The sequence below is a fragment of the Neoarius graeffei genome, chromosome 22, assembly GCF_027579695.1.
Source record: "Neoarius graeffei isolate fNeoGra1 chromosome 22, fNeoGra1.pri, whole genome shotgun sequence".
NCBI classification, from domain to species: Eukaryota; Metazoa; Chordata; class Actinopteri; order Siluriformes; family Ariidae; genus Neoarius; species Neoarius graeffei.
This window is the reverse complement of record NC_083590.1, coordinates 39,830,131-39,843,474: the sequence shown is the minus strand read 5'-3', so window position 1 is coordinate 39,843,474 and position 13,344 is coordinate 39,830,131. Positions and strand designations below refer to the sequence as shown.

Genomic DNA, 13,344 nt, shown 5'->3' with positions numbered 1-13,344 from the left:
TGCGAAGTCGTCTGGATGAGTAGAACAGATTTGTTTACGATGACGTCACAACCACATGACTAGAACAAGCAGCACTCACTCATTCACGCCGGGTAGAAGAAGGGGTTTATGCGCATGCGTCCTACTTCTTCTATTGTTCGGTGTCTCCGATGGGACCGTCTTAGGGCCTCTGCATGCTCTTGCGACAAGGCTTTCGCAGATAGCTTTTCGCAGACAGTTGTAATTTATCGTCGAGCGGGGAGTAATAGGCGTGCGCGATGTTATTCACCGCCACAACGCAAGGGGGTGCGAAGTCGCGAAATCGCTAGGAGTAGTTGGTGGGTGTGGTTAGTGGAGTGTTTATCCTCCGGTTACTTATAATGACTAGAACTGGAGTCGTATAGATGTACGTACTTCCTCACTTCCTCAATCAACCGCTCTTCGTGCTGCTCCATCTTCACTCGTATTTTTAAAAATGGCGGTCGTGAAAACAAAACAAACCGGGAAAGTAGGGAAGCGGAAGTGCGTGTACAGCGGATGTAGAGTGGACCAATCAGAGCCCTCTTGTCTGCGAGGCTTCTGCAGTGGTCACAATTTTTGGGAGGTGCGCGCAGAGCGTCTGCGAAGGTGGGGGGGGGCTACGCAGACGCTGTCTGCGACGCCATCTGCGAGGACTGCGTTGTCAGCATAAATTGGCCTTTACAGCGCACGTAGTGGTGTGGCATGTGTATTGCATCGTTTTCAGCAAGCGTTGCGTTGCCATATGGACCTGATATTTTACTGATCCGTTGCCCATGTGGACGCGATATTTTTTTTACCTGCTAAAAAAAAAATCTCGTTGCCGTTGTCGTGTGGATGTAGCCTAAGAGAGACCTGATTTTGGGCTCCCCGTGCACCATCAAGCTCAAATAAACCTCTTTAGTTGGAGTTTCCTTAAGGATACTTTAGCAGGGAATTATTCTAAAGAGGTATTAGGACTCCCTTGAGCTTTTACTTCAGCACAAAACTTGATTTACATTTGAACAGAGTCGAGAAGAGTCTGGGAACAAACACTGAAGGAATCCGAATTTCCCGTCGATTCTGCAGCGATTCACTAATACCCCTTTTCCACCAAAGCAGTTCCAGAGCTGGTTCGGGGCCAGTCAGTGCGTTTACATGCACATAGAGAAAATCGAATTTCTGCCGTTGCTCGACTGAAATCGAAGTTCTAAATGGCATGGAAACACCTTAGCTCGGCTGAAATTGAACCGAACTGGATTTCTCATAATCGAGCTACACGACCTAGATTATGCGATTTTTGCCGAGCTACTTAGTGCATGTAAACCCTATCGAGCTACGGAGTCGAGCTACTTACTTCACAGCACTGCCCCTTCCGGAAGTGACGAGTGATGAGACCACAAGCGGGAAACACAACAGCCTCGGTCGGCATGACAACAGTAGTAGCGAGCAGCAGAAGAGGTCAGGAGGAACAAACGAAGAAGAGAAAATGGCGAGCAGAAACGTGTACTTCTGGAGCAATGAGGAGACAGAGTTCATGCTCATTCAGCTTAAGGAGTTGAATATATTAAAATTTCATGGACGGGAGAAAAACGCGCAATGGAGAACACGGAACTGGTAACTTTGTTTACACTCTTGAATAGCTCTTCTTCATGACGACAACCGGAAGTGTACCAACACGATGGGGCGTGTAGCGCCACCTGTGGCTCGGGTGCACAATGTACCTCACACAATAGCTCGATTTCCTTGTGTGCATGTAGGATTGGATTTCTCTGGCACCCCTGCTGGGACCCTTTGCTCGATTACCGACAAAATGTCAGTTACTCTGATTGGACAAGAGCAAGGACCCAAACCAATCAAATTGCACGTTTTATTTAGAAGCAAAGCTGTGCTCTATTCTGGTCGATCGCTTTCTCGCATCGATTTAACAATGTAAGTGTCATGGTTACGCGGTAAAAGCGCGTTTATAAATCAGGAAACATTGAAATAAAAAATGTTGCCGAATCGAACCGAAAATACAGCTACACTACCGTTCAAAAGTTTGGGGTCACTTTGAAATGTCCTTATTTTTGAAAGAAAAGCACTGTTCTTTTCAATGAAGATCACTTTAAACTAATCAGAAATCCACTCTATACATTGCTAATGTGGTAAATGACTATTCTAGCTGCAAATGTCTGGTTTTTGGTGCAATATCTCCATAGGTGTATAGAGGCCCATTTCCAGCAACTCTCACTCCAGTGTTCTAATGGTACAATGTGTTTGCTCATTGCCTCAGAAGGCTAATGGATGATTAGAAAACCCTTGTACAATCATGTTAGCACAGCTGAAAACAGTTGAGCTCTTTAGAGAAGCTATAAAACTGACCTTCTTTTGAGCAGATTGAGTTTCTGGAGCATCACATTTGTGGGGTCGATTAAATGCTCAAAATGGCCAGAAAAATGTCTTGACCAGGGGCGTGTTTAGCCTATTTTTGGGGGTGCTCAAGCACCCCCAAAAACGAGCTCCGCACCCCCTAGCTCAGCACCCTCAAAAACACTGCTTTTGGACGTAATTTTCAGAAATAAGTGCCCTTGCGCACTGCGCAATGAATGTGTGCGCGGGCGTGTGTGTGTTCTTGAATTCACCTGTTACGTGATCGTTCTATGAGCAGTAAAATACCTCTCCTCCTTGCGTCCCCTCTGATTGGGTTGCCTGTCCGCGCAAGTGCTTGCTACGACATGGTGGTTTTTTTTAACTGGAGTCCACACCGATGAGGAACTCGAAGTAGCACCTGAGTATTATTGGCATAGCGAGATGTGAAGGTACGGACTGGAGTTACAATTGTTAAACACAACACAACAATGTGCATAATGCAATATTGATGTTCCCTGGTCTATGAACAGAATGATAAAAATGACATTTATCATCCATATCGAGATACTTTGTGGTTGTAAATGTGTAGATATCATAGTTTATTGGGTCAGCTTCTGTTAAAACATTGCACAAGTCTAGTCTTGTCTAGTCTAGTCTTCTTGTCTAGTTAAGTCTAGTCTAAATGCGGAATAAACGTGGAAACACTCACTACGTTTACAAGCACATAGAGAGAATCGAATTTCTGCCGGTGCTCGACTGAAATCGAAGTTCAAAATGCCATGTATACACCTTAATTCGGCTGAAATTGAACCGAACTTGATTTCTCGGAATCGAGCTACACGACCTAGTTTATGCGATTTCTGCCGAGCTACTTTGTGCATGTATACCCTATCGAGCTAGTTGTCGAGCTACTTCCGGAAGTGACGAGTGACGAGACCACGAGCGGGAAACACAACAGCCTCGGTCGGCATGACAACAGTAGTAGCAAGCAGCAGAAGAGGTCAGGAGGAACAAACGAAGAAGAGAAAATGGCGATGTAGAGCTCTCTGAAGTGTGGGTGGAGCACAGAGGACGGCAGGACAAAGCTTCTGGTACTAATAGGCTTTTTATTGTCAGACTTTTCAGTTTAACAGCCTACTTTTATTCTTGAGAGAAGCGCACACGCGCGCGCGCTGTGTTCTAGTCCCGGGATGAGCTGTCCCCTCTGCTCTCCCTCTGCCTCCTATAATAGGGCGCGGTTACTGGGAAGACACACAAACACAGGTTAATTACCGTCAGGTGAAGTGATTCTGCCACTCACCTTCCCTGGCTCCGCCCTCCTGTCACAGACCGGCGCTTGACCACGCCCCCACTGCCACAGGCAAGCAGAAACGTGCACTTCTGGAGCAATGAGGAGACAGAGTTCATGCTCATTCAGCTTAAGGAGTTGAATATATTAAAATTCATGGACGGGAGAAAAACGCGCAATGGAGAACACGGAACTGATAACTTTGTTTACACTCTTGAATAGCTCTTCATGACGACAACCGGAAGTGTACCAACACGATGGGGCGTGTAGCGCCACCTGTGGCTCGGGTGCACAATGCACCTCACACAATAGCCCGATTTCAGTTGTGTGCATGTAGGATTGGATTTCTCTGGCACCCCTGCTGGGACCTTCAGCTCGATTACCGACAGCAGCTCGATTTGGATGTGCATGTAAACGTAGTCACTGTTGTTCAAGCCAGGTGCCTCTGTCAGCTCTGGGGGCTAAGCACTCCCAAAGATCAGATGCTAGAATCGCCCCTGGTCTTGACTATATTTTCTATTCATTTTACAACTTATGGTGGGAAATAAAAGTGTGACTTTTAATGGCAAACACAAAACTGTCTGGGTGACCCCAAACTTTTGAACGGTCGTGTACATGGATTGATAATCAGTACGGCGGGTATGAACTCAATTTTCGGTGCACTGTGGTGAATCGTTGCAGCTCTAGAACTGAACGCCGAATGACACCGCGGTTGACATCATACCGTGAGTTCGATTAGAGCCATTTCGAGCTGTTGAAGAGACAAGTTGAAAAGGTAAGTCCAGTTTTCCTGGGGCTTGTATTTTTTTTTTTACGGAGATTGGCATCGATAGATTGGGGAAGTGAAATCTAACTTTACAAGGTAATAGTATTCAAAGGTTATGAGATCTTTAGGAGTGATTTTTGCACTGCTCTCCCCCCCACAATAACAACACATGCTCATTGTTTACACTCTGGCTTCCCGCCATCTCTTCACTGGGGTTTGTGGAGGGATTTCTAGAAAAGATGATGATGATGATGATGATGATGATAAATACATTAATCAGTGTGATGACTGCGAGTAATTTTCTCTTTGTCACTGACGGATTATATTCGTCAGTGATGAGCGCCAGCGGGAACCCTGAATAAACAATCTGTAGGGCTGTCAATCGATTTAAATATTTAATTGTGATTAATCGCGTTATCATCCGTAGTTAACTTGTGATTCAGTGCAAATTCATTGCACATGTTTAATCTCTTCAAGGTTTTATGGCGTGGGAGTGGACAAATATTTCCGCTTGATGCAAATCTATGTGGCCAGGTCAGGAAGGATAAGGCTGAACACAGCAAAAATTATTTTTGTGGGTATTTTATTCCCCCACCGCATTTACAACAATAAAGCAGCGTTAACTTTATAATTCGGAGGCTTTAGAACAATTCAGCGTGAACAAAACAATATTGCGTTTTCCTCGAGTTCTGTCCTTAACTTCCAGCCTCAAACTGTGCAATAAAATCAGCTAAATAAACTCCGTGATGTGGACTCTGGGGTCCGTGTACTTTTTCGTTCATTCATTATTCTATTTTGGAAGTCACATGAGAAATGAAAAAGGACTCGTTTATGAATTTTTACACTTGTGTATGACTTATGAAATGGAATCCAGAGCCATGTTTTGATGTATTTTTATGGCGTATTCACACCTACGTTGTTTGGTCCGGACCAAACGACCAAACGAACCAAATTTCCCTTGGTCCGGACCTTTTGGGTTGGTCTGAATACAAACCACCGAACTCTGGTCCGGACCAAACAAGCGGACCGAGACCGAGCTGCAAGGTCGGACTCGGTCCGGACCAAAGGAACCCTGGTGCGGATCTTTTGGAGGTGTGAAAGCAGACCGGACCTAATCCGACAGTTTTGCTTTTTTGTACCTCGGGAGCTTCCGTCGTTTGTCGAGCATTATGGGAAACAGAGTCTTGACACTCCACCGCAAAGTGCAAACACTGTTTCGGTTGTCAAGGGAACCTTACAACAGTCGTTCAGTCATTCAGACCAGTGGTAGGCTAGACTACAGAGTACAAAAAATGAGTAGGGGGCAAACGTGGGCCGAGGAAGAAACACACACCCTTGTGGATATATGGGCAGATGTCCACATATCTGAGCTTTTGGAGAGAACACACAAAAATGCTGACGTGTTTGCTGTATTCAGTGAGAAAATGAAGGAGAAGGGGTTCACGCGCTCCCCAGAACAATGTCGGCTAAAAGTGAAGAAACTCCGCCAGACCTACATTAAAATCAGGGACATTCTTTCAAAAAGTGGCGGTACTAGCGTCGCAAAAAAGAAATTCATCTATTACGATGACCTGGATACTATTCTGGGGTCAAAATATAATTGAGGCGTGGCTTTGTTGACAGATTTTGGTCCGCTTACTAAAATGCACAGTGTGAAAGCGAACCACACCAAAATGAAAAAAAATTAAAAAAACATTTGGTTCGGACCAAAGCAAGTGAACTATCGAACTATCCTGGTCTGAATACACCCTTAGAGTTTGGTCTGTAGTCACTGGATTTATCTAGATCTGTTACTATTAATAAGATTTAATTGACACGAAATGTGGTGAATATGAGAGAGAGAGAGAGAGAGAGAGAGAGAGAGAGATCTTTTCCAAAATGCTATAAATCCATTTTGATTGTTTTCAGAAAAATGACATTTATTTACCCAGACCCATACATTTTGCAAATATTTAATTTATCCTGTTATAATAGATAGTTGCTTCAGTCTGAACATTTTCAACAATAACTGACAAATCTAACAACATTATTGATTATAAAGCCAAAGTTTATGATATATTTTTTCAAAATGCTATAAATCCATTCATTTTTTTCTGTCTTTAAAACAAGAGAACATGCTGTATATCAGGAACTTATCATACAATGTATAATAAAATCAAATAAGTTATATAAACACAACATTCATTCATTTATGGCTAATCTTACATTTTAAGATCGTCCACCGCAGAAAACAACTAACTAAATAACAAACGGCCAGTTAGTTCAATTTTTAAATGCAATCCATTCAAAGTGCTGCCTTAAACAGCATGACAAAACCACTAATTAAATAACAGTCATCAGCCCGCCACCGGAATAGCGAATTTTCTTAGTTTGCTCTTGTTCATGGTTATCTTTATTTAAACGACGTCTTCTACCACCTGGTGTAGGTCTCACAGGTTCTTCAGAACCATCAAAAGTATTCACGACCACCATTTGCGAAAAAAGTTATTTGTGCTCAAGAAGCGACACAAGCAAACAGAACTCCTCGCTTCAGGGCGCCGCCATGCGGGATAGTGTAGAACGCTGACCGAACTCTGATTGGTCGAGAGGAAATGTCGCACTCGGCCAAAAAACAGGTGTAGCGCCTATCGCGTTTTGGAGAGAAACTACAATTTGCAGCGCATATAAACAAGGAAATATAGCGATTTGGCATGAAACATGAATGGAGCAGTGAATAGGCTCAGTACACAGCAGAATAGCACGACGAACTCTTTTTTTTTTTTAATTTGGCGTTTATTGCGTTTTGGAAAAGAGCGCCATTATATATAGGGAGGGAAAGTAATCTCATCGCCCCCTACTGGATGTGTTCCAACCTCTATGGCAAAATGAATGGGAATATCTTTTCAAAAAATTACATTTCGGGTTACACTTCAAAGTTAAGACAATGGCTTCCATACTGTATGTTGTGCATGTCGGGCAGCTCTATCGATCCTGGTGATCATACTTGATTTTTTTCCACCGATTTGAATTGTTTTGAATGGTTTTTAATAAGCTGATCAAAGACTACACGGACCCGACGTCGCGTATGTGACGTCACCGCAAGTCTAGCGCCTTCCCAAATCTGTAGCAGGTAGCGGCCGGCGAGTAGCCTACATCAGCATGCCGATTTGTATAGTGTGGTTGGCGGAGTATTTCTGTACCAATAAGAAATGGATCCTTCGTGGGGATAACCATTACAGATCAGGGCATGTAGTCAACTGCCGCTATTCACAGGGAGAGCCGTCAGCACTCGGAAGGGCCAAGCCTACTGCTGACGTAACATGAGCGACTCTGACGAGACAGTTTGGTTGTAGTCCGTTTCTGACAGGTTAGGCGCAATTTCGATCTTTTAAAAGACAGCAAAATTTCACCTGATACTTTCACAGTTAGTAGATAATCCCAATATATACAACATATTTTTGGGGGGTGTACAGGTTCCACGTCATAACTTCGTGGGATTTTTTTAAAAATCGGGTCTATGGGATTTTCAGTAGTATGGCTCTTGGCTTAGGAACGCTACCACTAGGATCGCTGTGTTTCACTTTCCCTCCCTACACACACACACACACACAATATGTGCATCAGTTGCCCTCACTTTCATAAAATCTGATGCATTTTTGTTCGGGTGTTCCTTTTCACCAATAAAGACATCCTGTAAAATTTTTTGACCATATTCAAAAGTCTAATGGCGGCACCATGAGGTTCATTTTTTGCCAAAAAACGCTTATTTTATGTTTCCGTGTAAGGTTTGAATCACAATGTTGGACTCCATTTATTGATTTCTTGTGAGCCAGAGATCATGTTAAGAACCTTTGCAAGGGATTGAGAAGCATTAATGTGATTCATAATACATTTGTATTGTTTAAAAGTAGTTGAACAATGATTCAATGAACAGCTAAAACTCAAACTGTGCTTGATAATATATTTAGAATATGGACTAAAAATGTGGATCTAAGATATTTGGTATACTCTATAAGGTGCCATAATGTTTCATGAAAAGTGATCAAAATTTTGTCATAAAAGTCATAAAATAGCAGCTTTTTCCATAACTCTGAGCTCCTGGTGCCACCATTAAACTTTTGAATTTTGTCAAAATATTTCACCCAGTGTGTTTTCTTACCAAAAGGAACATAAAAACAAAAATGCATCATGATCGGAGGAACTTTTCATTTTTAGGGGGCAACTATATATATATATATATATATATATATATATATATATATATATATATATAGGGGCGGCACGGTAGTGTAGTGGTTAGCACTGTCGCCTCACAGCAAGAAGGTCCGGGTTTGAGCCCCGTGGCCGGCGAGGGCCTTTCTGTGCGGAGTTTGCATGTTCTCCCCGTGTCCGCGTGAGTTTCCTCCGGGTGCTCCGGTTTCCCCCACAGTCCAAAGACATGCAGGTTAGGTTAACTGGTGACTCTAAATTGACCGTAGGTGTGAATGTGAGTGTGAATGGTTGTCTGTGTCTATGTGTCAGCCCTGTGATGACCCTGTAGAACAGGATAAAGCAGCTACAGATAATGAGATGAGATGTGTGTAGTAAGGGCGGGCAGGAGATTTTTATGTTGTCAGCAGGAGGTCGGGAGGATTTTCTAAACATTCCCTAAAGCGGGAGATCTAGAAAAGCACTCGGAGAGTGCAGACCTCCGCCAAGAATCCTTTAAAAAAAAAAAAAAAACGGGATCCAGAAGGTGATCCGGATCACCGCCAAAATTTAATGGATTGTTAATTGTGCCCAGTCACACCTCTGGAAAAAATTTCAGAGCAATCCATTCATTACTTTTTCCGTAATGTTGCTCACAGACAAACCAACCAACAAACAAAAATCAGCGCTACTGAAAACATAACCTACTTGGCGGAGGTAATAAAACCCGCCTTCGCGCCTACGGCGCTCAAACTTGTCTCCCTCCGAGCTACTTGCAGATGCCCCTTTTCCACCAAAGCAGTTCCAGAGGAAGAGGGGAAAAGGGAGAGAAAGGGAGGGGAAGAGAAGGAAAGAGGGAGAAAGTGGGGAGGGGGAGAACTGCCTCGCGCGTTTTATACGATTCGACTGAATAAATGCCACCAGAAATACAGACTGTACATTGACAACAAAAAGCACACACACGTTGTTTCATCCGCCATATTCTCGGAAGGAAGTTACTCGGTAACCACGGAAACATTTCGCGCACGCGCATTTCAACTTCCGTGAAAGAAAACCGCAAACATTTCTCGCTAGTGTGGACAGATGCACTAAACTGTACTGGTATACTTTGTATCGATACAGTTATACCACTTTCGTACCGGTATAAGTGTGAACACAGCCTAAGAGAGACCTGATTTTGGGTTCCCCGTGCACCATCAAGCTCAAATAAGCCTCTTTAGTTGGAGTTTCCTTAAGGATACTTTTGCAGGGAATTATTCTAAAGAGGTATTAGGACTCCCTTGAGCTTTTACTTCAGCACAAAACTTGATTTACATTTGAACAGAGTCGAGAAGAGTCTGGGAACAAACACTGAAGGAATCCGAATTTCCCGTTGATTCTGCAGCGATTCACTAATACCCCTTTTCCACCAAATCAGTTCCAGGGCTGGTTCGGGGACAGTGCTTAGTTTGGAACCGGGTTTTCTGTTTCCACTGACAAAGAACTGGCTCTGGGGCCAGAAAAACCGGTTCCAGGGTAGCACCAACTCTCTGCTGGGCCAGAGGAAAGAACCGTTTACATCAGCGGGGGGGGCAGAGTTATTAAGACCAACAACAACAATAATAAGACTGCGAAAGGTCGCCATTTTTAAGCAACAGGAAGCAGCAGCTGTACAAACGCGAAGACATCCATTATTATTATTATTGTTGTTGCTGCTGCTTCTTCTGTGTTGCTTTTGCTTCAATATTCGCGCCAAGGTTTATGCAAACGTAGCAACGTAACTGACGCATACAGCGATGTAATGACGTGGCTTCCCTTAGCACCGCGAGCTATGGAAAAGCAAACTGGTTCTCAGCTGGCTCGCAAGTTGAATGAGTTGTGAACCAGCACCAGCACTGGCCCCGAACCAGCCCTGGAACTGATTTGGTGGAAAAGGGGTAAGTGAGGCCGGGGCACAGATACGTTTTTTGAATTGGGGGGGACAAAGCTGCCAGCAAACCAACCCCAACCCCACCCCCAACATGTGTTGTCAACATGTGTTGACTTTCTAATTATGCCTGTGTGTTGCGTGAGCGGCAGTCAGTCAACAACTCTTCACAAAGTTTCCTTATGAAACAATATGCTCACTGAAATTATGACAGGGAACGCCAGATTAAACATTAAAACTGCCTTCTGAGCACTGTATCTACAGGCTACCACTGAAAGAAGGAGGCTACCAGAAAGGCATCTCTACTCCGTACGATTTTACTTTCACTACGACATTACTTTGAACAGACTATCAAAAAATTGCAAGGTGATATGATAAAGTAAGGCACAGTTTACTTACAGTCGTTGTTTTTTGAAAAAACGATGCAATCGTTTTCTGCCTTTTTGGTTTGGCACCCTTCATCATGCCGTGTTGGGGTCCTGAACTAGGAGCTGTCCCCGATATGCCTGTCAAACTTGTTGTGGGTAACCATAGCAACCAAGCTCGAGCTCGCAACCTGTGCAGTCTGCGCAGCTCAACCAACCGAATATCAGTCTTTGTTTTGTTTTATGCGAGTTGTTGCAACTATGTATACACTGCTGTGCACCTCAATAAACCGAATGGTAATTAGTCTTTTGATTTTTTCGTGAGGTTTGCCTTATGCAAAGAAAGACAGCATAGACGTTTTTTCCTCCCTATAAGTGGGGGGGACCGAACGAGGTGAATTTAAATCTGGGTGGGACGAATCCCCCCCGTCCCCCCCTCTATCTGCGCCCGTGAAGTGAGGGAGAATCTCCCTCTTTGCAATTTCCCAAGTTGGAGCCTCTGCTGTATGGAAGCAATTTTGTGCCAAAATGTTCATACAATACTTTTGAAATATCAAACGAAAACGACAAATCAAAATACAAAAAAAAGAACAAAAAGTCAATTTTTTTAGACTGGCAAACAAATTATTCGTGTAATCGTGCAAAATATCAGAAACCTTTTATTTTTGTTCCGCGTCTTTCTCTGTTTTGTTTGACGTAATTTATTTTGGTTGCGATTCCAGCTTTCTCGTTTGCGCTCCCTGACTTTTTGCTTGCAGTTTTGGCACAAACTTGACGTGTGGGTGGGCTGTCCAGGAATGCTTCCCATTGGCTAACTTGTGTTTGACTGACAGCTACCCTCAGCCATTCCCTACTCGGATTCTGGCGGACTGTTTGACGAGTGACCGATCCATTGATGGTAAACAAGGATCGAGTGGACTTCAGTGGCGACTATGATACTGAATTTACACTTAATTCAATATCATAGTCGCCACTGAAGTCCACTCGAGCCTTGTTTACCATCAATGGATCGGTCACTCGTCAAACAGTCCACCAGAATCCAAGTAGGGAATGGCTGAGCGTAGCTGTCAGTCAAACACAGGTTACCCAATGGGAATGCATTCCTGGACAGCCCACCCACACGGGAAGTTTGTGCCAAAACTGCAAGCAAAAAGTCCGGGAACGCAAACGAGAAAGCTGGAATCGCAACCAAAATAAGTTACGTCAAACAAAACCGAGAAAGACGCGGAACAAAAATAAAAGGTTTCTGATATTTTGCACGATTACACGAATAATTTGTTTGCCAGTCTAAAAAAAATTGACTTTTGTTCTTTTTTTGTATTTTGATTTGTCGTTTTCGTTTGATATTTCAAAAGTATTGTATGAAGCACAAAATTGCTTCCATACTGCTGTGACGTCAGCTAGGATGCACACGAGCCCGTGACGTCAGCTAGGATGCACACGAGCCCGTGACGTCAGCCAGCGACTCCAGCTTGCGTTAGCTAGAACACTTTCCCCTGAAAAGAGTTGGGAAGGCTGAGTATGGCAGGTGTATAAAGTTAGACGAGTTTCAGGCAGAACTATTAACTTGTCTGAATTCGTAGTAAAATCAGCTGGCACACCGAATAAAAGCAAATTTATTATCAAGTTTATAAGCGGAAAAGATACCGGACATGCAGTCTAAACAAGCTGGCGAGCTAACATGCTAACTTACCTGTGCTATCCAAGCAAAACTACTACCGTTATTTACTGTATAAATCACTATAACTTTCTCTTCTTGTTATACAACAATATCTAAGACGAACTTTATTGAGATATAGATAACTTTGTTCTTGGATAAGTTTGCAGTTCAGACGTGCCTGTTAGCCAGTTAGCTTAGCAAATAACCTTGGACTGGATGAGCAAGCAACAGGTTGCACTCAAGTCTCCGGGTTAGATTTATAACCTGGGTATTTCACTGCATGATATTAACCACATAACGTGTTTATTTTATTTAATTTTTTTAAGATGAAATGTCAATAATGTCTCCCCTGCAAGGAAATGAAACTTCTGAGTGTCCTACCTGCTCAGAGAAAGTGTTTGGGAGGCGAGTCTTCCATAAATTGAACAGCTTTAGTTTGGGTAGCTGGTGATGAGTCAGCAAACCTGTGAAAGAAACGTTTAAAGATCCACAAACTCCAGACATGAATCATGTTTATTGAGTAGAATAATAATCCCCCAGCAGACTGTACTGTACCTCCACTGCTTGCTTCTTACAGTCAGTGCGACAAAGGTTGCCAAATTATTGTAAACTCCTCCTTTGTTGTGCTGAAGATCACCTGGAGGATGTTGGACGGAAATGTACAGAGTGGATAAGTACAGTGGCCCGGAAGGACAAATCACAAAACATATTTACCAACTCAATAATCAGAATCAAGTTTACTGCCGGGTGGCACGGTGGTGTAGTGGTTAGCGCTGTCACCTCACAGCAAGAAGGTCCGGGTTCGAGCCCCGTGGCCAGCGAGGGCCTTTCTGTGTGGAGTTTGCATGTTCTCCCCGTGTCCGC

The 13,344-nt window shown here is 43.5% G+C and overlaps 1 protein-coding gene across 1 annotated transcript in view; it reads right to left on the bottom strand.

Moving 5' to 3' along the window:
- phactr4a (phosphatase and actin regulator 4a) overlaps positions 1–13,109 on the bottom strand; it is a 211,364-nt gene extending 198,255 nt beyond the window's left edge. The window contains exons 1-2 of the mRNA XM_060904802.1: positions 13,036–13,109; positions 12,862–12,944 (exon numbers count right to left, since the gene is read on the bottom strand). The gene's annotated coding sequence lies outside the window, so the exon portion shown is untranslated. The remainder of the gene's footprint in view (positions 1–12,861; positions 12,945–13,035) is intronic.
- Between the last annotated feature and the right edge of the window lie 235 nt (positions 13,110–13,344).